This window comes from Mobula hypostoma, chromosome 6 (assembly GCF_963921235.1).
Source record: "Mobula hypostoma chromosome 6, sMobHyp1.1, whole genome shotgun sequence".
NCBI lineage: Eukaryota > Metazoa > Chordata > Chondrichthyes > Myliobatiformes > Myliobatidae > Mobula > Mobula hypostoma.
The window spans coordinates 154,046,017-154,071,127 of NC_086102.1; the positions used below are offsets into that span (position 1 = coordinate 154,046,017).

Sequence of the window (25,111 nt, forward strand, 5' to 3'; positions counted from 1 at the left end):
TCCGCATTTAGTTAATAATCCGCACTAATGTTCCTTTTACGAGGATACATTTCCCAAAAATGTATTCCATGTGCCATTTTTTGCCCAATGTTCCAATTTTTTAAAGTCATGGTACAATCACATTGCTTCCTCAACACTACCTACCCTTCAAACTATCTTTGTATCATCTGCAAAAGCCAAAGATGTTATCAATGTGGCAAATCCTTCCATGACGCAAATGATTGTTGGTTCAAAGAAAAAGTCTGTACAGAGTGTCACATAGAGGGAAAGTGCAAGAGAGACAAAAAACACAACCGAATGAAAAGTCTCAAACACAAAACTAAGCAAATGCATAAAGTTCCCAAATGTAAAACAGAATCAGACAGCATAGAGTCTGCTAAAGACGAACTGCCTTGCCTAGAGCTGCATAGTACTACTGAAGCAGATCGCAATATAATAACTATCACCATAGATGTGTCTAGTGTAAAACTGAAAATGGAGCTGGATACAGGGCCAGTGTTGTCTGTAAAGCCAGAGGCTGACTACAACAGACTCTTTCCTGAGTTACTATTAGAGAAGACCCCAGTAATGCTAAAGACTTAAACAGGCGAAAATGTGTCTCCCAAAGGCAAACTGAAAGTGAATGTGACATATGGAGGCCAAACACAACAATTAGAGCTTTGTTTATTGAGAGGTGGAGGGCCAGCACTTTTCAGATGTGAATGGTTAAGAAAAATCCAAGTAGACTGGCACTCAATCAAAGCTGTCAGTGTGACATCAACAGGCAATGGCAGCCCAAATGGTAGCATTAAACAGAGGCGGGCACAGCTGCTTAATGATAATGAGAAGGTGTTTGAGAAGAGGATTAGTAAACTCAAAGGCATGAAGGCCTGAATTGAACTGGATGAAGCAGCAATACCAAGATTCTATAAAGTGTGTGCAGTGCCTACACACTGCATCCTAAAATGGATGCTGAACTGCAGAGCTTGGAGGTATCTGGCATCCTCTCCGAGGTTGAGTGGAGCTATTGGGCCGCTCCATTTTCCCAGTGATCACGAAAGGGAAGTCTGGAGCCATGCACATATGTGGGGATTTCAAGCTGAGCATCAACCCAGAGTTGCATACTGTGCAGTATCCCCTGCCACGAATAGAAGAGATTTTTGTTTCTTTGGCAGGCTGGGAGAGGTTTCCAAAGATTTGCTTGTCACATGCCTATCTGCAAATGGTGATTGAAGCTTCAAGCAGAAAGTTCCTCACAATCAACACTCACAAAAGACTGTTCCAGTATAATCGTCTCTTCTTTAGGGTCGCATCAGCTATTTGGCAAACAACAATGGACCGAGTGCTCCAAGCTATCCAAGGAACACAATGTTACCTTGATGACATCATCGTGGCTGGCAAAAATGATGAAGATCAGCCTTGATAAAGTGCTTACCAGGCTGAGTGAGTATGGTCTGCAGGCAAAGAGAAAAAAATGTGAGTTTTTCAGCATCTCATATTGTGCACATATCATTGACAAGCATGTCTTACACAAGTCACAAGAGAAGATTGAAGCAGTGCTACAGGCATTCAAACTGGAGAATGTGTCACAATTCAGGTCATACTTGGGCCTTGTAAACTACTACCACTAGTTTCTCCCAAACATTGCTACAGTGCTGCATCCATTGAACACACTGTTACAGACAGGAGCAAAGTAGGAATGGTCAGAACAATATAAAAAAGCATTCAAGGAAACAAAGAGACAAATAACAGCAGATGACTAGCGCACCCATTATGACCCATCCCTGCTCATCAGACTGGCGTGTGATGCATTCGCTTATGGCATTGGAGCCATTTTGTCAGACATTATGAAAGATGGATCTGAACGCCTGATTGTGTTTGCTTCAAGATCACAGACGAGCACAGAACACAACTATGCGCAGATCGATGGAGAGGCCCTTAGTTTAATATGGGGAATAAAGAAGCTCCACCATTCCCTTATGGACAAAGGTTTACGCCTATGACAGATCACCAGCCTCTTGTGTCCATTTTCAATCCCAGCAAGGGAATTTCAGCGATGACTGCTACCTCGTTACAACGTTGGGCACTTTTCCTAGGTGCCCACTCTTATGATGTAGAGTTCTCATGTACCAAACAACACGGCAATGCTGATGGCTTGTCACATCTTCCACTACTGGCAAAAGAAGAAAAGTCTTCATACTGTGATCCAGCAGAAGTGTTCCACGCTGCATCAGTGGATCAGTTGCCGGTAACAAATTCTGAAATACAAAGGGAAACAAGGAATGACCCAACATTGTCAAAAGTCTATGAAATCACCAAGCAAGGGTGGCTAGCTCATGGTAACCCTATGTTTCCAGACAAGGTGCTCATTCGATGTTGCTGGAGGTTACACCAATGAAGTCAACCACCTCAGCAAAGTCTGTTTCTGCTCTGAGGACTATCTTTGACAGAAACGGCTTACCAGAACAAATTGTGAGTGACAATGGATCACAATACATGTTATGAAGAAAAATGGCATCAGGTGTTTCAAGTCAGCTCCTCACCACCCAGCAATGATTAGGTTAGCTGAAAGGTTTATACAAACCTCCAATAAGTCCATTAAAACGATAGACAAGGAGGACATTTCTCTACAACACAAGGTGGACAACTTCCTTTTTGTGCATTGGAACTTTGTTCATGCAACAACAGGTCAAACTCCTGCAATGCTGTTCATGAGCAGGATTCTGAGATCTTGCGTAGACCTCCTGAAACCAGAGCTCCAGAGGGAAGTACAGAATAAACAGTTCAGCCAGTTGCGAAGTGAAGCAGTAAGGAGATTCAAGATTGGACGGGAAGTCCTAGTGTGTGATTACCGAAAGACAAGTGGACACCTGGTAGGATAGCTACAAGAACTGGACCACAGATGTACACAGTGTATGTTGGAGATCAGACATGGAGATGTCATGTGGATGAGACACTGGATGCTCAACAAAAGGACACACCTGAGTCGACTGCATCCAACAAGATGGATGCATTGCTGTTGCCGGACATACCTGTCAGTGATGATGTCACTAACAGCAACATGACACCAGAAACCAAGAACGTTGTCTGAGACAAGACACCTATTAAACCTGATGTCACTCCCCTGGTCCAAAAGTGCTATCCTGAAAGAAACAGAGCACCAACCAAAAGTCTGAATCTTTAGAACTGTGAAGTTAGTTATGGAAACAACAGGAATTCTGCAGATGCTGGAAATTCAAGCCAGGCAGCATCTCTAGGAAGAGGTACAGTCAACGTTTCAGGCCGAGACCCTTCGTCAGGACTAACTGAAGGAAGAGTTAGTAAGAGATTTGAAAGTTGGAGGGGGAGGGGGAGATCCAAAATGATAGGAGAAGACAGGAGGGGGAGGGATGGAGCCAAGAGCTGGACAGGTGATTGGCAAAGGGGATATGAGAGGATCATGGGACAGGAGGCCTGGGGAGAAAGACGGGGGGGGGGGGTTAACCCAGAGGATGGGCAAGGGGTATAGTCAGAGGGACAGAGGGGGAAAAAGGAGAGTCAGAGAAGGAATGTGCAGACTGGGAGACCGCTTTGCTGAACACCTACGCTCTGTCCGCCAGAGAAAGCAGGATCTCCCAGTGGCCACACATTTTAATTCCACATCCCATTCTGACATGCCTATCCACGGCCTCCTCTACTGTAAAGATGAAACCACACTCAGGTTGGAGAAACAACACCTTATATTCCGTCTGGGTAGCCTCCAACCTGATGGCATGAACATTGATTTCTCTAACTTCCACTAACGCCCCACCTCCCCCTCGTACCCTATCCGTTATTTATTTACATACACACATTCTTTCTCTCTCTCTCCTTTTTCTCCCTCTGTCTCTCTCACCATACCCCTTGCCCATCCTCTGGGCTTTTCTCCCCCCTCCCCCTTTTCTTTCTCCCTAGGCCTCCTGTCCCATGATCCTCTCATATCCCCTTTGCCAATCACCTGTCCAGCTCTTGGCTCCATCCCTCCCCCTCCTGTCTTCTCCTATCATTTTGGATCTCCCCCTCCCTCCCATTTTCAAATCTCTTACTAACTCTTCCTTCAGTTAGTCCTGACGAAGGGTCTTGGCCTGAAACGTCGACTGTACCTCTTCCTAGAGATGCTGCCTGGCCTGCTGCGTTCACCAGAAACTTTGAAGTTAGTTATGGACTATTTTTGTGAAAACATGTTTATTTGGAATACGAGTTTACAAAAGGGAAATTGAATATTTTGTACATATACAATTTTTTATGTTGCATTAATCTTTAAGGGGAGGAAGTGTAATGTATGGATCTTTTTCTTTCAGAGCAATGCCCCCCCCCACCTCCTAACACCATGTATTGATCTGTTGTCTACACATGTGCATTGTTTTCTCTCTCTCTCTCTCTGTGCAATGTGAATACATCAATTAAAGTCATCTCCCATGTGTGTTCTTTTATTTAATTGATATCATTGTGCACAGACACAACATCACCAACCTCTCAAAACACCTCATCACAATGGAAATATGTGCTGCTGGACGATAGTCATCGAGGCAGTTCAACACGTTCTTCTTAAGCACTGATATAAGGGAAGCCTGTTTGAAGCAGGTAGGTAAGTCAGACTGCCGAAGCGAGAGGTTAAAGATCTCATTAAAGAGCTGATTATCACAGGTCTCTAGTACTTGGCCAGATACCCCAACTGGGCGGATGCTTTTCATGGGTTCACCCTCCTGAAGGCTGTTCACACATCGGTCTCAGAGACTGAACTCACAGGATCACCAGGGGAGGGGCTGTGGGAGTTTGTGACAGTTCCTCCACATGCTTTGACTATCAAAGTAAGCACAGAAGACATTGAGCTCATCTGGAAGCAAAGCCCTGTGGTCGCTTATGTCACTTGATTTAACTTTACAAGAGGTAACAGCATTCAAACCCTACCACAATTGTCCAGTAGTCGTCATTGATTCAAGTGTAATGCCTTGGTAAAGGTTTCGCTGCTAATGCTGTAGGGTATTTCATGTAATGATCTTCCTGCAGAAACAATGGTTGGGTTATTGTTAGAGATAATGGGTGCTTCAGAATGTGAACCATCCGATCAGGAGAGAAGGTTGAGGGAGCGGGGTTGTTTGTGCCTGACACGGGTGTGAGTTTTTGTCCTTGTTTGGCAGGAGATGAAGAGTGAAGACACTGGATAGAACTGGTCGTAGAATTCAATTTGGTGGGGACCATGATTTGATGGAACAAGTTGTGGACAAGTTGATGGAAGAAGTTACATTTGGACACATCTCATTAGCAGGGCAGCAGTATGGTCGCATTGTTTATTCCAGGGACCAGCTGATTGCACTTATGCCGGCCGGTTTAGCGAACAGAGCGGCGGACGCCCCGGCTGAAATTTGGAAGAAAACACATAGGATGCACAGGGGATCAAAAAGGCAAGGAAAGAGGACCGGGTCGAGACAACGGAGACTTATGGAGAAGAGGAGTTCGCTGGGTAATAAAATGGACGAGTTGATGGCGCTAGCCAGGAGTCAGAAAACATTTCGAGAGAGCAGTGTTATGTGTTTTACTGAAACGTGGCTGCACGTGGACATACCCGACCAAAACTTTTCCATGGAGGGCTTCCAGACCGTTCGGGCTGACCGGAAGTGCACTGAGAGTGGTAAGCGTAAAGGAGTTGTGGGCTTGCTGTTCTGGTTAACAACGAATGGTGCAATCCTGGTCATATTACGATCAAGGAACGTGTTTGTAGCCTGGATATTGAACTTTTTGCTGTTAGACTCCGGCCATATTCCACCGAGATACAACACTGGGCGTCATGGGAGGTTGTTCCTGCCTGTGGCCATCGAACTTTGCAGCTCCTCCCGTGGAGGGTCAGACACCCTGAGCCAATAGGCTGCTCCTGGACTTATTTCCAGCTGGCATAGTTTGCATATTGTTGTTTGATTGTTTGTGGTTTTTGTATTGTTATATTTATGCCCTCTTCTTGGTTGGTGCAGCTGTAACAAAACCCGATTTCCCTCAGGATCAATAAAGTATGTCTATGGAAGTCTATGGATGATCAGTGAGTATGACTCCTGAGCGACTTCAGCTGCAGCCTGTGCACATTTGACTATTTAATTATAGTGTGTCCTTTTTTAGTTTTTTTTTCCTCTTTCTTTTCTTTACCAACTCTTTAGTTAATATTCATAAATATACCTCCTTTAATTAAATGTAGTGTGCGTTCTGTTATTTCTTGGCAATGAGCTGTATCAGGGTAGCAAATCACATAGCATTCACACGAACTGGGGCTTGGGTGGGAAAGACATCCCAATCTCATAGGTTTGGTGGGAATAGAGGGAGTATATTCTAAATATACAAGGCCAGAAAATGGTGGGTTTCATTGCAAAACATTTCCTGAGACACCCGGAAAGAAGGGGTGCATTGTGGGGGTATCGTCATGGATTGAGTTCGTTGGATGGAGTGTGATTGCCCTGAGCGTTGATCAAGTGGGTTGTGTGTTTAAGCCTGAGTTAAACTATTGTCCGGTAAAGTGATTAAGATACATGGGTATGGATGCCACAGGGATTGAGTGGTGGTGCGAATCAATGGGATTACCTGTAGCTAATGCTTGTGTATTGAGTAGAGTGGATATTCATAGCCCAGATAAATTGTTCCTTGGGAGTTTAATTACCGTTAAAGCATTAGGACAGTTACGATCATGGAGCAGAGGTTTGACAAAATGGTGGGCAAAGATTTCATTTTAGTTCAGACCAGCGCTGATTTAACAGCAGTGGATCTGCCCAGTACTATTGGGGTCCCAGGAGAGGGGAGACCATGGATTGCATATTCTTTCCAAGAAGAATGGAGTGCAGGTGAGGGTTCCTAATCGCAAGCTGAGTTTCTCATAGCTGGGGGCGTAGACTTTAAAGACAAGATGCTCTCGTTTCTGCAGAGCGAGGGGAAGGAGTGGTCAGATGTGGAAGGTCTAATGAGTCCTCCAGTGAGGGTTGGGAATTCTGAGTTGGTACTGGCCCTTAAATCCCTGGCAAGTAACTAGCAAAGTGCACCAATGGAGAGTCCCAGATATCGCAGGCTGAGAATGTTCTTGGAGGAAAAGCCCACCCCCGAGGGGGAGGAGAAGTATAACTGCACCAGTCCAATGAAATAATGCCCATGCAACATATATATGTCCTTGAATATTTATTTTATTTCTCTCTCTCTCTTTCTTCAGTAGATACCATGAAAACTACAAGAAAATAAAGGACATAAAGTTTGAAACATACATCTCTCCGTCTTTTAAAGTCTCTCAAGCTAGTGTCCGCCAATAAACAGGCCCAAACACATTAGCACATCAGAAGTGTGCTGAAATCAAATAAATCACTAAAATGTATCACACTGTTCATATAAAGACACCTCAACAACATTATACAAAACAAATTAAGAAAAACAATTACCGTGTGCACCTCTTGGACCACATGCAGAATGAGGTTATTTTAGGGCCATGTGTATTTCTCTGCTTCCATGTTGGTTCTGACCCATAATGCCACAGTCATGCTTTTATCAAACTCTGGTCATGTGACCTGTTAACTCTGGTCATGTGACCCATTACACTCTGCATTAAATAAACCTTACATAAAATATTTTAAGGTGATAAATTAATCATGAATTTATGACAAAAACATGTAAAATAAACATTTCAATGAAACATGTTCCTGAAAGAGTTATACTCCCACCAAATTACTATGCTTTATGATAACCTTTATACAAATATTTGAATAAATCTAGCAATTTCCAGAACCAAATAATTGGTATTTGTAACAAACTCTAAGGTCAAGACGGATACTTTAAACTCTCCACACAGGTATGTTTAGAAATTAGTTCCATTGGAACACATTTTAGTTGTTCTTTACAAGGACAACTAATTTATGAATAAGACGTTCAAGAATAGGTGGATTAATGAGTTGTTGACCCTCTTTTCCTAGCTTTTTATTTCCTAATTGTATTGTGGCTCTTCGCACCAATCCATCTTCATCTTCACAAACATCAAGCACTCTTCCAAGTCTCCATTCACTACGAGGAATCCTTTCCTCTTTTACGATGACAATATCTCCAATCTTCACATTTCGTCTTGAAGAGTGCCAGCGCTGTCTGAAGGTGATGTTTGCTAGATATTCCTTCTTCCATCTGCTCCAGAATTGCTCTGTCAGATATTGCACTCTGCGCCACCTTTTCCTGGCATACAGATCTTCTGCCATAAATTTTCCTGGTGGAGGCAGCGGGACAGATGTTTTCATGGTAAGTAAATAGTTTGATGTAAGTGGCTGTAGACCTTTGGGATCATTGATGCTGTCAGTGGTGAGTGGGTGGCTGTTCATAATTGACATGGCCTCATAGAAAAAGGTTCTCGAAGAAGCATCATCTAATCTTCCAGTGCTCTGTAAGAGGACTGAGCTTAGGACACTCCTAACAGTCCTAACCTGTCGTTCCCAAACACCTCCCATGTGACTGGCATCAGGTACATTCATGGTGAAGTCACATAGTTTTTCGGCCAGGTAAGCCGTCAGTCTGTCTTTGTCCACTTCCTTTCAGGCTTTTGTCAGTTCATTTTTCGCTCCAACAAAGCTTCTCCCTTGATCCGATCTGATTTGTCTTACAGCTCCACGGATAGCTATAAAACATGGTAAAGCATTTATGAAGACATCAATTGTTATATCTTCCAACATTTCTATGTGAATTGCCCTCGAGGACAGACAGGTGAATATGAGACTGTATCTCTTGTACTCTTTACGACCTTGCTTAGTGTGAAATGGTCCAAAACAATCCATCCCACAGTATGAGAATGGTCGCGAGAGATCAACACGGTTAGCAGGAAGATCCGCCATCTTTTGTGTTTCTGTTGGCCTGCGAGCTTTCCTGCACGTAACACATTGTTTGATGTAGTTCGCCACAGCTTTGCTGCCACCAACAACTCAGTAACCATTTCCTCTCAGTTTGTTAAGGGTTTGTCTTCTGCCTTGATGCAGAGTTTTTCCACGGCAGTAATCTAGGATCAGATGTGTGACCACACCATCTCTTGGTAGGATTACTGGATTCTTCAAGTCGAGAGGTAAAGAAGCTTTCTTTAATCGCCTTCCCACCCTGAGAACACCATCTTGCAATACTGGGTCAAGTTGGAACAATGGATGGCCGTGTGGCAGTTTGTCATGACTCAGTATTCGCATTTCCTCTTTGAAGGCATCCCTTTGTGCCAATTTTACAAGCTCAAGACTGGCCTTTCTTCTGTCTTCAACATTTATGGGTTTTGCTGTTTTGGTTCTCTTTGCTAGTTGCTGGATCCGGGCAACCACAGTCAATGCTGTGTGTCATTTTGAGAACTGTTTAAGTCTCTCCAAAAAATTGTCCTCTTTTACCACCTTTGTTTCCTGGGCTTCTCTTTCTTTGATCAAATGACGCTTCTCTTCTCTGAAGCAATCTAATTCATTGACAAGTGAATTATTCTGCATATGAAGAGTCTTTAGTGCTTCAGTTAATTGATCAATCTTGTCGACATTTTTTAGTAATTCTGCCTCCAGGTACTCCCTCTCATTCTTGACTTTGTCTGACATTTCCTGGACATTTTCAAGTTCTTCTTGGAGGAGAGATTTGTCATCCTCTAAAATTTTGACTTTTTGATTCAAGTTTATAGTCTCTTGCTGGCAAGCTTTTGTTTCCTGCTCAAACTGTGTGATTATTTCACCTTTTTAATGAGTGTCCACTCTGAGACAAAACTCTAACTGTTGAAGCTTCTCAGGCAGTGAGTGTTTTACTTGCCCCAAGTTGTAAACCTCTCCTTTCTCGACTGTAAGCGTGTTCGCCAGGGATTGCACTTCCGAAGACTGTGGCTCATTGACCTGGGACTTGTGGACAACTTGTGATATGCTCTTTCCCCTAGGGTTTCCATCTCTGTAGTCTAATTTAAGGGCTCTAATGACAGTGGCTGGTGTCAATGGTGGAAATTCCTTGACAGATACATGATGGCACAGACCTGTCACTTCTGTTGGCTTTGCGACCCGTGGTGAGCTGCCAACAATGCTCCAACCCAGGTCAGTGTTGATGGCATATGGCTCATTGTCACCTCCTGTAATGACTTGTCGTGGTGCCAACACTCGCGCATAGTTGCAGCCTATCAGGAGTCCGACCTCACAATCCATCTGCTCTGGTATTTCTTGTGCTACTCCATTCAGATGTTTCCAACTTTTAGCCATTTCAGGGGTAGGAATGTGGGATGAAATCTCTGATATAGGCAGGTGGCAAATTCATAAAACTTAGCGAGGAAAGCCCTCTAACTCTAAGCCCACTAACTCTTCAACTCTGAACAATGGAATCTTTTCTCATCATAGTGGTAAACCTTAACTTGACTGGTTCTAATCCTGCCCCCCTCTTCTCACATACCTCTTGGTCTACAAAAGTGTTGCTACTCTGTGTATCCAATAGGGCATACACTAAGGTCTCTATTTTAGGGGTGGTGATTGAAGAAATCCATACAGGCAATATCATGGATGTACTCCCACCATCGCCTCTGTCTATGCAGCAAGAAAGGGAAGGTGTGTTTTCTTCCACTTGCATAACATGAGAAAATGTGTGTGTTGCAGCAGAAGGACGATCTTCATGAAGTGGTGTTGGATGATGCTTCTTACATATGCCACAAGTAGCTTTGCTCTTACAATCCTTTGAATTATGTCCTTTCCTAAGACAGCCAAAGCACAGGTTATTGTCCAATATGAATCTTCTCTTGTCCTCCACAGTCTTATTGGTGAGCGTCTGGCATTTGTGGATGGAGTGGCTTTCTTCACATGTGACTGGGTTTGAAGATGAAAACGAAGTGTTTACCTTCCTGGATCCGTCTGAATCCTTTGAGCTGTTCTCCATGGCCCTGTATGTTTCCATCACTGTGCTTGATTTGTCCGACGCTTTCACATTTGTAATGAACGCGTTAGCCTTTGTGCACTTCATGTCTCTAGATGGCTTTTCTTCAATAGGCTTCAAGGCATGAAAGAATGTTACAGGATTGCATGCGATTTCTGCATCTTGAGCTACAAAATCAGCAAACTCCTTGAAATCAGGGAATTCCCCCGTCTGTCGCAACTGCTTTGTGACATGCTGATTCCAGCCAGAGGTCACTCAATCAAGGAGTGTTTGGAGTATCCTTTAATTCTCTTCACAGTCATTTAACACTTCAAGCCCTTTGATATGTGACATGGCATTGCTACAGGCTGTCAGAAAATCTCTGTATTGTCTCAGTTTAACTGACTCCCTTGAGCCAATCTTTGGCCAGTTATTCAGTTTTTCTCTGAATGCGCGCTGGATTACAAAGGGGTGGCCATACCGAGTATTCAAAGCCTCCCTTGCCTGGTCACCAGCTTCATCATCCTTTCTGTAGAAGCTTCCTTCCAATACAGATCGTGCCTCACCACTGATGTATTTTTGTAAGTAGAACAACCTGTCAGCTGGATTTGTGCATCGCCGTCCTATCGATGGCTTAAAATTTGTGCTCCACTCTAAGAACCTAAGTGGGTCCCCTGAGAAGATTGAGGGCTCGGGTGTAGGGAGTCTGGTGACAACCATCGTGTCATGTAGGGCTTGTACTAACGATCCTTCATTGTTAGTACTGTTTGTTTGTTCATTGTTGTAGTTCTTACATGTTTGCCCCCCCCCTTCATTTCTTTATAAGGTATTGGAAGACAATTAGCCAGCTAACTGCTTGCTGTTCTACTTTCCTGCAAGGCCTCACCTGAGTCAGCTTCAGAGTTGGCCTTCAGCTTTGCCGCTATTACTTGAAGATCTCTCTGACTTTCCAGTCTTTTAAGTTCTTGCCTTTGTACACCGATAGCCTCCTCCATCTCCATTTCGGCCTGCTTTGCAGCAAACTGTGCAGCACACTCTGCTCTTTTTGCTGTGATGCTTTGCTGTTCTGATAAACAGCTTGAGTGGTGGCTATGAACAGTGGATTTGGAGATTGTAGTCCCAAATATCAACTGGGCATACTCTTTGTCAAGGACCATATGAAGCCTTGCTTCTTCTGCCTTAGCATCAAACTCCTCTTGCCCCACTTCTCTTATACGTATGTTCATTAGCCCCATCAAATCTGCTGTTACTGCTGTGCAGGAATCCATCTTTCTTCTAATCTCAGTAGAAGGTGCTGTTTGGGATCGAATATATTCATACACATCTTTCACTTGTGTCTCCAGCCCTTCAACAGCATCCATCATGTCACATAAGTTTCAGTCAGAGCACTCATCCTTAAGTTTGGTACGTGTAGCTCTATGTTGGTCTTTCCAGCTTTCATATAGCTTGATGAATTCACTCTCCCTCTGAGAAGCCTCTTGTTGCTTAAGCTCCAGCCTTTTTGGGGTCAACTTCCTTTCCCGTGAAGATTTCCTAGGTCCTACTCTCCTTAAAGTAGCATTAAACATGTTTTAGAAAAAGAAACACTGCATCTATCACAAAGTTATTGCTGAGTATGCATATAACCTTATGCAACTATGTAATTGTCAGTGCAATTCAAGTTCAAATATTTGGCAACTGTTTACACAAAAAAACCTCCAAATACTCTTTTGATTATGTGTTTGAACTCTCAGATCAAGAACACCATTAGAACATTCATAATGATGACACTAGTAAAGCAGGAACAACAATTAGACTATAATGATAAATCAGTTACTTTTCTCATCAATAAACCAGTATTTTAACAAGTATTTCTCAAATTTTACGTATGTCCATAAGGTAGTAAATGTAGCACAGTCAAACCTGACACCATCTGCAGAGCCGCACTTTCCTGCCTGAAGACAGACACTGCAATCTGAAGCCCGTAGAGATGATATTTGCAAAGTTATAGCCTACTCTGGTAAACGTTGCTCTCTCTTGGTGAAATCACGGTGTTCTCAACCCGACGGTGTCAGGAGCCAACACTCCCGTTTTCTCTCGTGAATCGACAAGCCTTTTCTGCAACGACTTCTCCGGCCACCCGCTGCTCCAGCGATCGTGCTTCCTCCTCTCTTCTTCCCGGACACGCGGCGCTTCTTACTTTGAACTCTCGGCCTTGTTGGCTGCACATTTTCACTGTAACTGCACCGGTCCAATGAAATAATGCCCACGCAAAAAATAGATGTCCTTGAGGATTTATTTTATTTCTTGCTCTCTCTTTCTTCAGTAGACACCGTGAAAACGACAAGAAAATAAAGGACATAAAGTTTGAAACATGCATCTCTCCGTCTTTTAAAGTCTCTCAAGCTAGTGTCTGCCGATAAACAGGCCCAAACACGTTAGCACATCAGAACTGTGCTGAAATCAAATAAATCACTAAAATGTATCACACTGTTCATATAAAGATGCCTCAACAACATTATATACTGCATCGATGGAAACCTGGAAAGATGCACTATTTACTGAGGAAGCATGGAAAAAGAACTGGGCTGCTGGTCAGATTGAAGCTGAGGGGCTTCAGGGTCCCTATGCCCACCATCCTACTAGCTAATGTGCAAGCCATAGAGAACAAGGTGGATGATCTTAAAGGGAGACTCACCTACTGCAGGGAGATGCAGAACTGCTGTGTATTCTGTTTCACCGAGACATGGCTCTCCCCTGCCATCCCCGACTGTGCCATCCGACCGGAGGGATTTTCGATCCATCAGATGGACCGCACGGCACTTTCAGGCAAGACGAGGGGAGGTGGTGTCTGCCTACTGATCTACACTGCATGGTGCTCGGACACAGTGGCACTGACAAGCTCCTGCAGCCCGGACCTGGAACACCTGTCGGTGAAGTGTCGTCCCTACTGTCTGCCATGGGAATTCACCTCGGTCATACTCACAGTGGTCTACATTCCCCCCCAGGCGGAGGTGGAGTGTGCTCTGAACATACTGTATGCCACCATCAGTGAACTTGAGACCAAGTATCCGGAGGCTTTGCTCATTACAGCCGGGGACCTTAACCAGGCCAACCACAGAAAGGCACTGCCGAAGTTATACCAACATGTCTCCTGCCCCACTAGAGGCCAGAATATACTTGACCACTGCTACACAGCAGTCAAGGATGCCTACTGTTCCGTCCCATGACTTCACTTCGGAAAATCGGACCATCAGGCTGTACTCCTCCTCCCAGCTTACAAACAGAAACTGAAGCGGGAGGTCACGGTGTCAAAAGTAGTGTCGCGTTGGACGGAGGAAATGGATGAGGTCCTCCGTGACTGCTTTGACTTGGTAGACTGGTTAGTATTCAAGGACTTGGCAGCTAACCTCGATTAGCATGCCTCAGCTGTCACAGACTTTATTTGGAAATGCATAGAGGACTGTGTATCTTGCAAGACAATCCGGGTATTCCCTAACCAGAAACCTCGGATGAATTATGAGGTCAAGTCCCTTTTAAAGGCTAGAGCTGCAGCTTTTAGGTCTGGGGATACCAGTCGCTACACGGAATCCAGGCATGAACTCCGGAAAGCTATTAAAGGCGCCAAGAGGCAATATCGAGCCAGGTTGGAAGCCCAGGCTAACCAGATGGATGCCAGCAGACTATGGCAGGGTCTAAGTGAGATCACTGGGCACAAAGAAAAGGCTGGGAATATCAATAACTGTGGCGCTTCGCTTCCTGATGAACTTAACATATTCTACGCAAGATTCGAACAGAAGAGGAGCATTCCGCTCCCTCCAGATGATCTGGACCTGGTGGCATCGAGATTCATCATCACCGAGGAGGACGTTAGAAGGGCCTTGCTGAAGATAAATCCAAGGAAGGCGATGGGCCCAGATGACGTCCCGGGTTGGGTTCTCCGGGACAGTGAAAGCGAGCTAGCTGGAGTGTTTGCTGACATCTTTAGCTGCTCCTTGCTTCAGTCTAAGATCCCCTCGTGTTTTAAGAAGGCAACGATAATCCCAGTGCTGAAGAAGAGCAAGGTGGCATGCCTGAGTGACTATCAACCTGTGGCTCTGATATCAATTGCTATGAAGTGCTTCGAGAGATTGGTTATGGCACACATCAACCACAGCCTACCGGTCAACCTCGACGCTTTGCAATTCGCCTACCGGAGTAACAGGTCAACAGCAGATGCCATCTCTCTGGCCCTACATTCCTCCTTCGAACACCTGGAGAATAAAGACGCATACGTAAGGCTCCTTTTCATTGACTACAGCTCTGCCGTTAATACCATCATTCCAAATAAACTGATTCTTAAGCTCCGGAACCTGGGCCTTAGCACTCAGATCTGCAGCTGGATCTTCAACTTCCTCACAGACAGGACCCAGGCTGTAAAAATAGGGGACGAGCTCTCCTCTACAATCACTCTGAGCACCAGTTCCCCACAAGGCTGTGTACTCAACCCCCTACTGTACTCACTGTATACCCATGATTGTGTAGCCAAGTTTCCATTGAACTCAATATATAAGTTTGCTGATGACACCACAATTGTAGGCTGTATCTTGGGTAATGATGAGTTTGAGTACAGAGGAGAAATTTAGAACCTGGTGGCATGGTCCGAAGACAATAACCTATCCCTCAACATGAGCAAAATGAAGGAATTGGTTGTTGACTTCAGAAGGAGTAGCGGACCACACAACCCAATTTACATCGGTAGTGTGCAAGTGGAACAGGTCAAAAGCTTTAAGTTCCTCGGGTTCAATATCACAAATGACCTGACTTGGTCCAACCAAGCACAGTCCACTGCCAAGAAGGCCCACCAGCACCTTTACTTCCTGAGAAAACTGAAGAAATTTGGCCTGTCCCCTAAAACCCTCACTAATTTTTATAGATGCACCATAGAAAGCATTCTTCTAGGGTACATCACAACCTGGTATGGAAGTTGTCCTGTCCAAGAGTGGAAGAAGCTGCAGAAGATCGTGAACACGGCGCAGCACATCATACAAACCAATCTTCCGTCCGTGGACTCACTTTACACCCCACGCTGTCGGAGCAGTGCTGCCAGGATAATCAAGGACATGACCCACCCAGCCAACACACTTTTCGTCCCTCTTCCCTCCGGGAGAAGGCTCAGGAGCTTGAAGACTCGTACGTCAGATTTGGGAACAGCTTCTTTCCAACTGTGATGAGACTGCTGAACGGATCCTGACCCAGATCTGGGCCATACCCTCCAAATATCCGGACCTGCCTCTCGGTTTTTTTGCACTACCTTACTTTCCATTTTTCTATTTTCTATTTATGATTTATAATTTAAATTTTTAATGTTTACTATCGATTTGTAATCCAGGGAGTGGGAAGCGCAGAATCAAATATCGCTGTGATGATGTTCTAGTATCAATTGTGTGGTGACAATAAAGTATAAAAACAAATTAAGAAAAACAATCACCGTGTGCGCCTCTTGGACCACAAGCTGAATGAGGTTATTTTAGGGCCATGCATCTTTCTCTGCTTCCATGATGGTTCTGACCCATAATGCCACAGTCATGCTTTAATCAAACTCTGGTCATGTGACCCATTACACTCTGCATTAAATAAACCTTACATAAGATATTTTAAGGTGATAAATTAATCATGAATTAATGGCAAAACCACATAAAATAAACATTTCAATGAAACATATTCCTGAGACAGTTACAAGAAGTATGAGAGTTGGGCCAGCAGACCTCCCAGATGCTGGATAAGTGACAGTGCTCTGTTACTGTGAAAAGTCAGCGACTGGTAGGGAGTATGAAAGGTCTGGCTGCTGAAGTAACAAGAGTCTTAATGACCCTTTGGCATAAACGTGGGCCACATGCAAGCACTAGAAAATGTTTTGGCGTGACTGGAAGTCCAATGGAGCATATGACGGTGTTTAGGAACATACTTCAGGAGAAGGAGAAGAAACTTTCCACTTGCATTTTTCAGCTAGAGAGACAACTGAGCTGCTTGTGGCACTGAAGGGCCATCCAAATGGCTGAGGTAATCAGATAAGGACGGAAGAAGTGGCAAAAGGTGTACAGTCACAGGACATGATCGCTTTCGGCCTCCAATTGTCTCATATGACGCACCACCTCCCTCAATTGTTGAGCCGATCAGAGAATTAAGAGAGGGGTAGAATGCAATGGAGGAGCAGGAGGCCCCTGTCAGCAGAGTGCAGTGCTTGATAGCGGCCCCCATTGCTAAAGTGACCCCTGATATCCCAGAACTGGTAGTGTTAAAAGAGATTGTGGCAGATCTGAGAACTGAGGTGTCCCGGTTGTTACCAGAGGATGCAGCCACCAAACAAGACAAAGCTGATAGGGAGCAGCGGTTATTTAAAAAGGGAGCTTTATGAGCATTTGTCCATTGTATGTGGCCTATCAGCGGCTATAACCAGAGCACCAGTCGTGAGATAGATAGCAGGGAAGGTGCAGGCATAAAAGGGAGACACTGCCTAGCATAGTGGCATTCAACAGAGTGACCTGAGGCAGAGTGGTAGGGCTTTGGCTCATTCGGGCTTCAACGATATCGGGTCAAGGCGAGATAAGTTACCTGTGAGGAATAGAAACAGGACGTATGTCTGTGAGGCCAGTGTTCTGTACTGGGTGTCAGATGTGAGAAGTCCGGGAGACTCCCATCTCCCGGACGGCCACTAGGTGCATCGAGCTACAGCTCGTTAGGAACCGGGTTAGGAAATTGGAGATGCAGCTCGATGACCTTCGTTTGGTCAGGGAAAGTGAGGAGGTGATAGAGAGGAACTATAGGCAAGTAGTCACACCGGGGCCTCGGGAGACAGATAAGAGGGTAGCAGTCAGGAGAGGGAAAGGCAAGAGTCAGATACAAGAGAGTATCCCTGTGGCTATCCATCTTAACAATAAGTACTCCTGTTTGAGTACTGTTGGGAGGATGGCCTACCTGGGGGAAGCAACAGTGGCTACGCTTCTGGCAGAGTCTGGCCCTGTGACTCAGAAGGGTAGGGAGAGGAAGAAGGCATCAACAATAGGGGATTCTATAGTTACGGGGTCAGACAGGTGACTCTGTGGATGCAGGAAAGAAACCCGGATGGTAGTTTGCCTCCCAGATGCCAGGGTCCGGGACGTTTCTGATTGTGTACGTGATATCCTGAAGTGAGAAGGTGAACAGCCAGAGGTTGTGGTGCCTATTGGTACCAACGATATAGGTAGGAAAAGGGATGAGGTCCTGAAAACAGACTACAGGGAGTTAGGAAGGAAGCTGAGAAGCAGGACCACAAAGGTAGTCATCTCGGGATTACTGCCTGTGCCACGCGACAGTGAGTATAGGAATAGAGTGAGGTGGAGGATAAATGCGTGGCTGAGGGATTGGAGCAGGGGGCAGGGATTCAGATTTTTGGATCAATGGGACCTCTTTTGGGGAAGGAGTGACCTGCACAAAAAGGACAGTTTGCACTTGAATGCGAGGGGTCCAATATCTGGCAGAGAGGTTTGCTAAGGTTTTTGGGGAAAGTTCAAATTAAAATTGCTGGGGGGGGGGGCGTGGTGGGGGAACCGAACTGAAGTGACGGAGGAAGAGGTCGTTAACTCACAAACAGAGAAAGCTTGGAGACAGTGCGAGAGGGAGGATAGACAGGTGATAGAGAAGGGATACGCTCAGACTGATGGTTCGAGATGTGTCTATTCTAACGCAAGAAGCATCATGAACAAAGCGAATGAACTTAGAGCCTGGATCAGTACTTGGAGCTATGATGTTGTGACCATTACAGAAACTTGGATGGCTCAGGGGCAGGAATGGTTACTTAGAGTGCCAGGCTTCAGATGTTTCAGAAAGGACAGGGAGGGAGGCAAAAGAGGTAGGGGCGTGGCAGTGTTGATCTGATATAGAGTCATGGCTGCAGAAAAGGAGGAAATCATGGAGGGATTGTCTGCTGAATCTCTGTGGGTAGAAGTTAGGAACAGGAAGGGGTCAATAACTCTACTGGGTGTTTTTTATAGACCACCCAATTGTAACAGAGGCATCTAGGGGAAGATAGGGAGACAGATTCTGGAAAGGTATAATAATAACAGGGATGTCGTGGTGGGAGATTTTAATTTCCCAAATATTGATTGGCATCTCCCTAGAGCAAAGGGTTTAGATGGGGTGGAATTTATTAGATGTGTTCAGGAAGGTTTCCTGACACAATATGTAGATAAGCCTACAAGAGGAGAGGCTGTACATGATCTGGTATTGGGAAATGAGACTGGTCAGATGACAGGTCTCTCACTGGGAGAGCATTTTGGAGATAGTGATTACAATTCTATCTCCTTTACCATAGCATTGGAGAAAGATAGAAACAGACAAGTTAGGAAAGTGTTTAATAGGAGTAAGGGGAAATACGAAGCTATCAGGCAGGAACTTGGAAGCATAAATTGGGAACAGGTGTTCTTAGGGAAATGTACGGCAGAAATGTGGCAAACATTCAGGGGATATTTGCATGGTGTTCTGCATAGGTACATTCCATTGAGACAGGGAAAGGATCGTAAAGTACAGGAACCATGGCGTACAAAGGCTGTTGAAAATCTAGTCAAGAAGAAGAGAAAAGGTTCAAACAACTAGGTAATGATAGAGGTTGAGAAGATTATAAGGTAAGTAGGAAGGAGCTTAAAAATGAAATTCGGAGAGCCAGAAGGGGCCATGAGAAGCCCTTGGTGAGCAGGATTAAAGAAAACCCCAAGGCATTCTACAAGTATGTGAAGAGCAAGTGAATAAGACATGAGAGAATAAGACCAATCAAGTGTGACAGCCGAAAAGTGTGAATAGAACTGGAGGAGAAAGCAGAGGTACTTAATGAATACCTTGCTTCAGTATTCACTATGGAAAAGGATCTTGGTGATCGTAGGGATGACTTACAGTGGATTAAAAAGCTTGAGCATATAGACATTAAGAAAGAGGACGTGTCGGAGCTTTTGGAAAGCATCAAGTTGGATAAGTCTCCGGGACCAGAATAGATGCACCCCAGGCTACTGTGGGAGACAAGGGAGGAGATTGCTGAGCCTCTAGCAATGATCTTTGCATCATCAATGAGGACAGGAGAGGTTCCAGTGGACTGGAGGGTTGCAGATGTTGTTCCTTATTCAAGAAAGGGATAGAGATAGTCCAGGAAATTATAGACCTATGAGTCTTACTTCAGTGGTTGATAAGGTGATGGAAAAGATCCTGAGAGGCAGGATCTATGAACATTTGGAGAGTTATAATATTATTAGGAATAGTCAGAATGGCTTTGTCAAGGCAGGCCATGCCTTACGAGCCTGATTGAATTTTTTGAGGATGTGATAAACACATTGATGAAGGTAAAGCAGTAGATGTAGTGTATATGGATTTCATCAAGGCATTTGATAAGGTACCCCATGCAAGGCTTATTGAGAAAATAAGGAAGCATGGGATCCATGGGGACCTTGCTTGGGGATCCAGAATTGGCTTGCCCACAGAATACAAAGGGTGGTTGTAGAAGGGTCATATTCTGCATGGAGGTCAGTGACCAGTGGTGTGCCTCAGGGATCTGTTCTGGGACCCCTTCTCTTTGTGATTTTTATAAATGACCTGGACGAGGAAGTAGAGGGATGGGTTAGTAAATTTGTTGATGACACAAAGGCTGAGGGGTGTTGTGGATAGTGTGAAATGCTGTCAGAGGTTACAGCGGGACATCAATAGGATGCAAAACTGGGCTGAGAAGTGGCAGATGGAGTTCAACCCAAATAAGTGTGAGGTGGTTTATTTTAGTAGGTCAAATATGATGGCAGAATATAGCATTAATGGCAAGACTCTTGGCAGTGTGGAGGATCAGAGGGATCTTGGGGTCCAAGTCCACAGGACAAGCAAAGCTGCTGCATAGGTTGACTCTGTGGTTAAGAAGGTTAAGAAGGCAAATGGTGTATTGGCCTTCATCAACCATAGGATTGAGATTAAGAGCCGAGAGGTAATGTTACAGCTATATAGGACCCTGGTCAGACCCCACTTGGAGTACTTTGATCAGTTCTGGTCACCTCACTACAGGAAGAATGCAGAGACTATAGAAAGGGTGCAGAGGAGATTTACAAGGATGTTACCTGGATTGGGGAGCATGCCTGATGAGACTAGGTTGAGTGAACTCGGCCTTTTCTCCTTGGAGCGGCGGAGGATGAGAGGTGACCTGATAGAGGTGTATAAGATGATGAGACACATTGATTGTGTGGATATTTAGAGGCTTTTTCCCAGGACTGAAATGGCTAACATGAAAGGGCACAGTTTTAAGGGCTTGGAAGTAGGTACAGAGATGTCAGGGGCAAGTTTTTTACGCAGAGAATGGTAAGTGTGTGGAGTGGACTGCTGTGACAATGGTGGAGGTGGATACAATAGGGTCTTTTAAGGGACTCCTGGATAGGAGCTTAGAAAAATAGAGGGCAATGGGTAACCTTAGGTAATTTCTAAAGTAAGTACGTGTTTGGCACAGCAGTGTGGGCCAAAGGGCCTGTATTGTGCTGCAGGTTTTCTATGTTTCTATCAAGGAACACACGAAAGTAAGAAACCCTATTCCTGAAGGCTTACTGGGGCCTAGCTCCGGTGTATCGCTTTGGATTGAGGATATTTATGCCAGAGCCATACTTGACACCAGCTCTCAAGTTACTCTACTGTACTGTTTATTTTACCATTGACGAATTTACCATTGACGCCATACAGTGCACTAGACATCTGGGTCTTAGTACTGATGACTACCCGTATGATGGTTACTTGTCATTGAAGCTGGAGTTTTTGGAGGCAGTTGTGGGAGTAGCTGAGGTCCTCGATACGTTAGTGTTAGTTTGCCGGACCCGGTGGAGAAGTACAAAGCTTCAATTTTTGTGGGAACAAATACTCCTTTTGTGAGGAGGCTCGTGGGAGCCTGCAAGGAGAAAGTTGGAGAGAGCTTTGTGAAAATATTGTCCATTCAGCCAGCGTTTCAAGCTACTTTTGAGGAAGTGTGTGGACGCACTGGGCTGGATGATGAGCATAAGTGAGGTACTGTGTGGTACACCCAGTCCAAACCGGTCACATTACAACCTGGGGAAGTAGCTGGAGTGACAGGAAATCCCAAAATTCCCCTAAGGCCTGAGGCTGAGGCCCTTCTGGTGGATGCTCTTGAAGACCACGAAGAGGAGTCACGCTTACCAGCTGGGGTACTGGCTAGGCCCGAACTGCAGAAGCCCTTGGTTGTGCAGGTGAATGGAGTGACAGTGGTTGTCAGGAACACCTCGAAGTGGGAGGTCAATTTGAGGTGTGGAATGCCAATGGCGAACCTTCTTCCAGTGAATGTAATGTCTAGTGATCCTGTGAGACAACCAGGGGAGAAACGCTCTCCAAAAAAGAGAAAGTTAATAGCTGAGTCATTCAACTTTGGCGACTCCCGGGTACATGGAGATTGGAAAAGGAGATTGACAGAGAAGAGATTGAAGCTGGAAGATGTCTTTTCTACTGACGAGTTTGATGTGGGTTGTTCCAAGAGCACTCACCACACTATCCAAGTGACAGAGGACACCCCGTTCAGAGAAAGGTTGCAGCGACAGGCACCCACCAAGGTGGAGAACAATTGGCAGAATCTGCGAAAGCTGAAGGAAGCTGGGATCATCATTGATTCCAGAAGCCCCTATGCATTCCCCATAGTAGTGGCAAGGAAGAAGAATAGGAAGATACAAAACTGTGTTGACTATCTGACTCTACCAACGCACAGTCCCCGACTAGTATACAGTCCCAAGAATCGAGGACATGCTGGCCTGTTTGAATGGTGCGAAGTGGTTCAGTACGCTGGACCTGAGAGTGGATATTATCAGATAGCCATGACTGATGCTGACAAGGAGAAGACAGCATTCGTATTTCTACTACCAATTTGAAAGGATGCCCCAGGGCTTATCAGGAGCCCTGGCTACTTTCCAGCATGTCATGAAGAAAACTGTGAAGGATATAAAATTGCTTGAGGTGTTGATGTACCTTGATGATCTCATAGTGTTCGAGTCTAACTTGGAAGATCATGAGGTGAGGCTACTGAAGGTGTTAGGCCACCTGAAAGCTGAAGGGTTAAAACTGTCCCTGGACGAGTACCAGTTCTGCAAGACATCTGTCTACTACGTTGGGCACATAGTTACATGGATTGGAGTAGCTATGGATTTGTCAAAGATAGGGGCAGTGCCATGCGCTCGTTCCTTGAGTTCTGTGGGCACTATCGGAGGTTCATGAAGGACTATTCTAAAGTAAGTCACCATTTGAATCAGCCTCTATGCGGTTACCCTCCCATGGGGACAAAAGGGAGGAGGATGAAAGGAGAGGATGACAAAGACTATCTCAGAGCCTTTTGGAGCAAGAGGGGATGCAAAATGTGAAGAGGCCTTTCAGTTGCTGAAGGAGATGCTGACGAAAGCACTTGTGTTGGCTTTTGCAGACACCCGATTGCCGTATGTACTGCATACATTGCCAGGAGAGGGGGCTTAGGGGGTGTCCTGTACCAGGCTCAGGTTTGAAGCCTGTCGCGTTTGCCAACTGGAGTCTGTCGCATTTGTCAGCTGGAGTTTGTAGCTGAGCGAAACTACCCCACTCACAAATTTCTGGAATTGAAATGGGCTGTGGTGGACAAGTTAAGTTGTTATCTATATGGTGCCAAGTTCGAGGTGAGGACAGCCAACAACCTATTAACTTAGATCCCGACCTCAATGAAAATGGATGCCATAGGCCATCAGTGGCTGGAAGCGCTGGCTGCCTATGATTTCAGCCAGAAGTACCGGCCAAGGAGTCAGAACATTGATGCAGATGCATTGTCCCAATGTGTACGCGAACAGGGATGAAGAATAGGAGAGCGTTCATGCCCTGGAGTCAAAGCCACGTGCTAGTTTTCCGTCACGGGGAAGTCAGAAGCAAGGCAATCGCAGGATCGAGTGGTAGATCATTTGGGAGCTTCTGGCTGTGCCATTCCACAAGCTAATTGCAACCTGAACACTCCGAATATAAAGCAGTTGCCTGAGTTGAGTCCAGGGGAAGTTGCCACAACTCAGTGAGATGAAGCTTGCATAGGTACTGTTTGGTCAGCAGTTGCAGAAGGGGAAATGGCCCAAGCAGACAAGATGAAACACCCTGCTGTATCTCTACTGCTGAGAGAATGATCCTGATTCTGAATGGCCCAGACTGGAGTTGAGGAACCTGATTCTATACTTCTACACCTCCAGACAGGCCTCTGCAGTCCCAGTTAGTTCTACCTGAGAAGTATCAGAGGATTGTACTGAAGTCACTTCATGATGATTCTGGCCATTTGGGGGTTGACAAGACCTATGGATTGCTCAGAGATTGGTTCTACCGGCCCCCAATAAAGGTGGAGGTTGAAGAGTGCAGTAACTCGTGCATTTGATGTATACGGAGGAAGACGCTGCCTACAAGGACCACACCGTTATCCCATTTGCAGAGTGCAGGGCCATTTGATCTGGTGTGTATGGATTTCCTAACAATAGAGCCTGATTACAGTAACATGGAAAATGTCTTGGTTCTTATGGATCACTACACCAGATATATGCAAGTCATCCCTACAAAGGATCAGAGGGTGTCCACCATGTTATACAAAAAGTATTTCATTCATTATGGCCTCCCCAGATAGATGCATAGTGATCGGGGAAGGGATTTCAACAGTAGGCTCATACATGAGCATGCTTGGAGTTGAGAAGTCAAGGACTACACCGTATCACCTGCAGGGTGATCCCCAGCCCGAGAGGTTCAACGGGACATTGCTAGACATGCTCAGAACCTTGAAGATCAGTAAGGGAGAACAAGCAAAGTCAGCACATTGGGCATCTGGTCCACTGCTACAATTGTACACAGAACGAAGCTACTGGGTATTCACCATATTATCTGATGTTTGGGCATGAACATTTGATGTTTGGGCCCATTGACCTCTGTTTTAAGACTGGCGGGGAAGATTCGCCACTGAAGAATTATCTGAAGTATGTGTCTGATATAAGGTGGGAACGGCAAAGGGCTTATGAACTGGCCAGAGTCTCTGCTACCAAGCAAAATCAAGGAAGTAAGAGGAGATATGATCAAAAAGTTAGGTTCTCCCAACTGAAGCCTGGAGACAGAGTTCTCATAAAGAATTTGGGGCTATCTGGGAAGCCCAAGCTGGCTGACTACATCCTATGTAGTGGAAAGTCAGATACCAAATGTATCAGTTTCCCAGGTGAAACCAGAGGATGGGAATGGACCTGTCAAGATCCTCCATTGGAACCATCTTCTGCCTCAAGGACAAGAGGTATGT

The 25,111-nt window shown here is 45.2% G+C and overlaps 1 long non-coding RNA gene across 1 annotated transcript; it reads right to left on the minus strand.

Moving 5' to 3' along the window:
• Positions 1 to 259: 259 nt before the first annotated feature.
• On the minus strand, positions 260 to 7,462 carry LOC134347692 (uncharacterized). Its single transcript, XR_010018232.1, has 3 exons — positions 7,404 to 7,462; positions 2,047 to 2,237; positions 260 to 1,433 (listed from the first exon to the last, which is right to left on the minus strand). It is a non-coding gene; the product is annotated as an uncharacterized LOC134347692 (long non-coding RNA).
• Between the last annotated feature and the right edge of the window lie 17,649 nt (positions 7,463 to 25,111).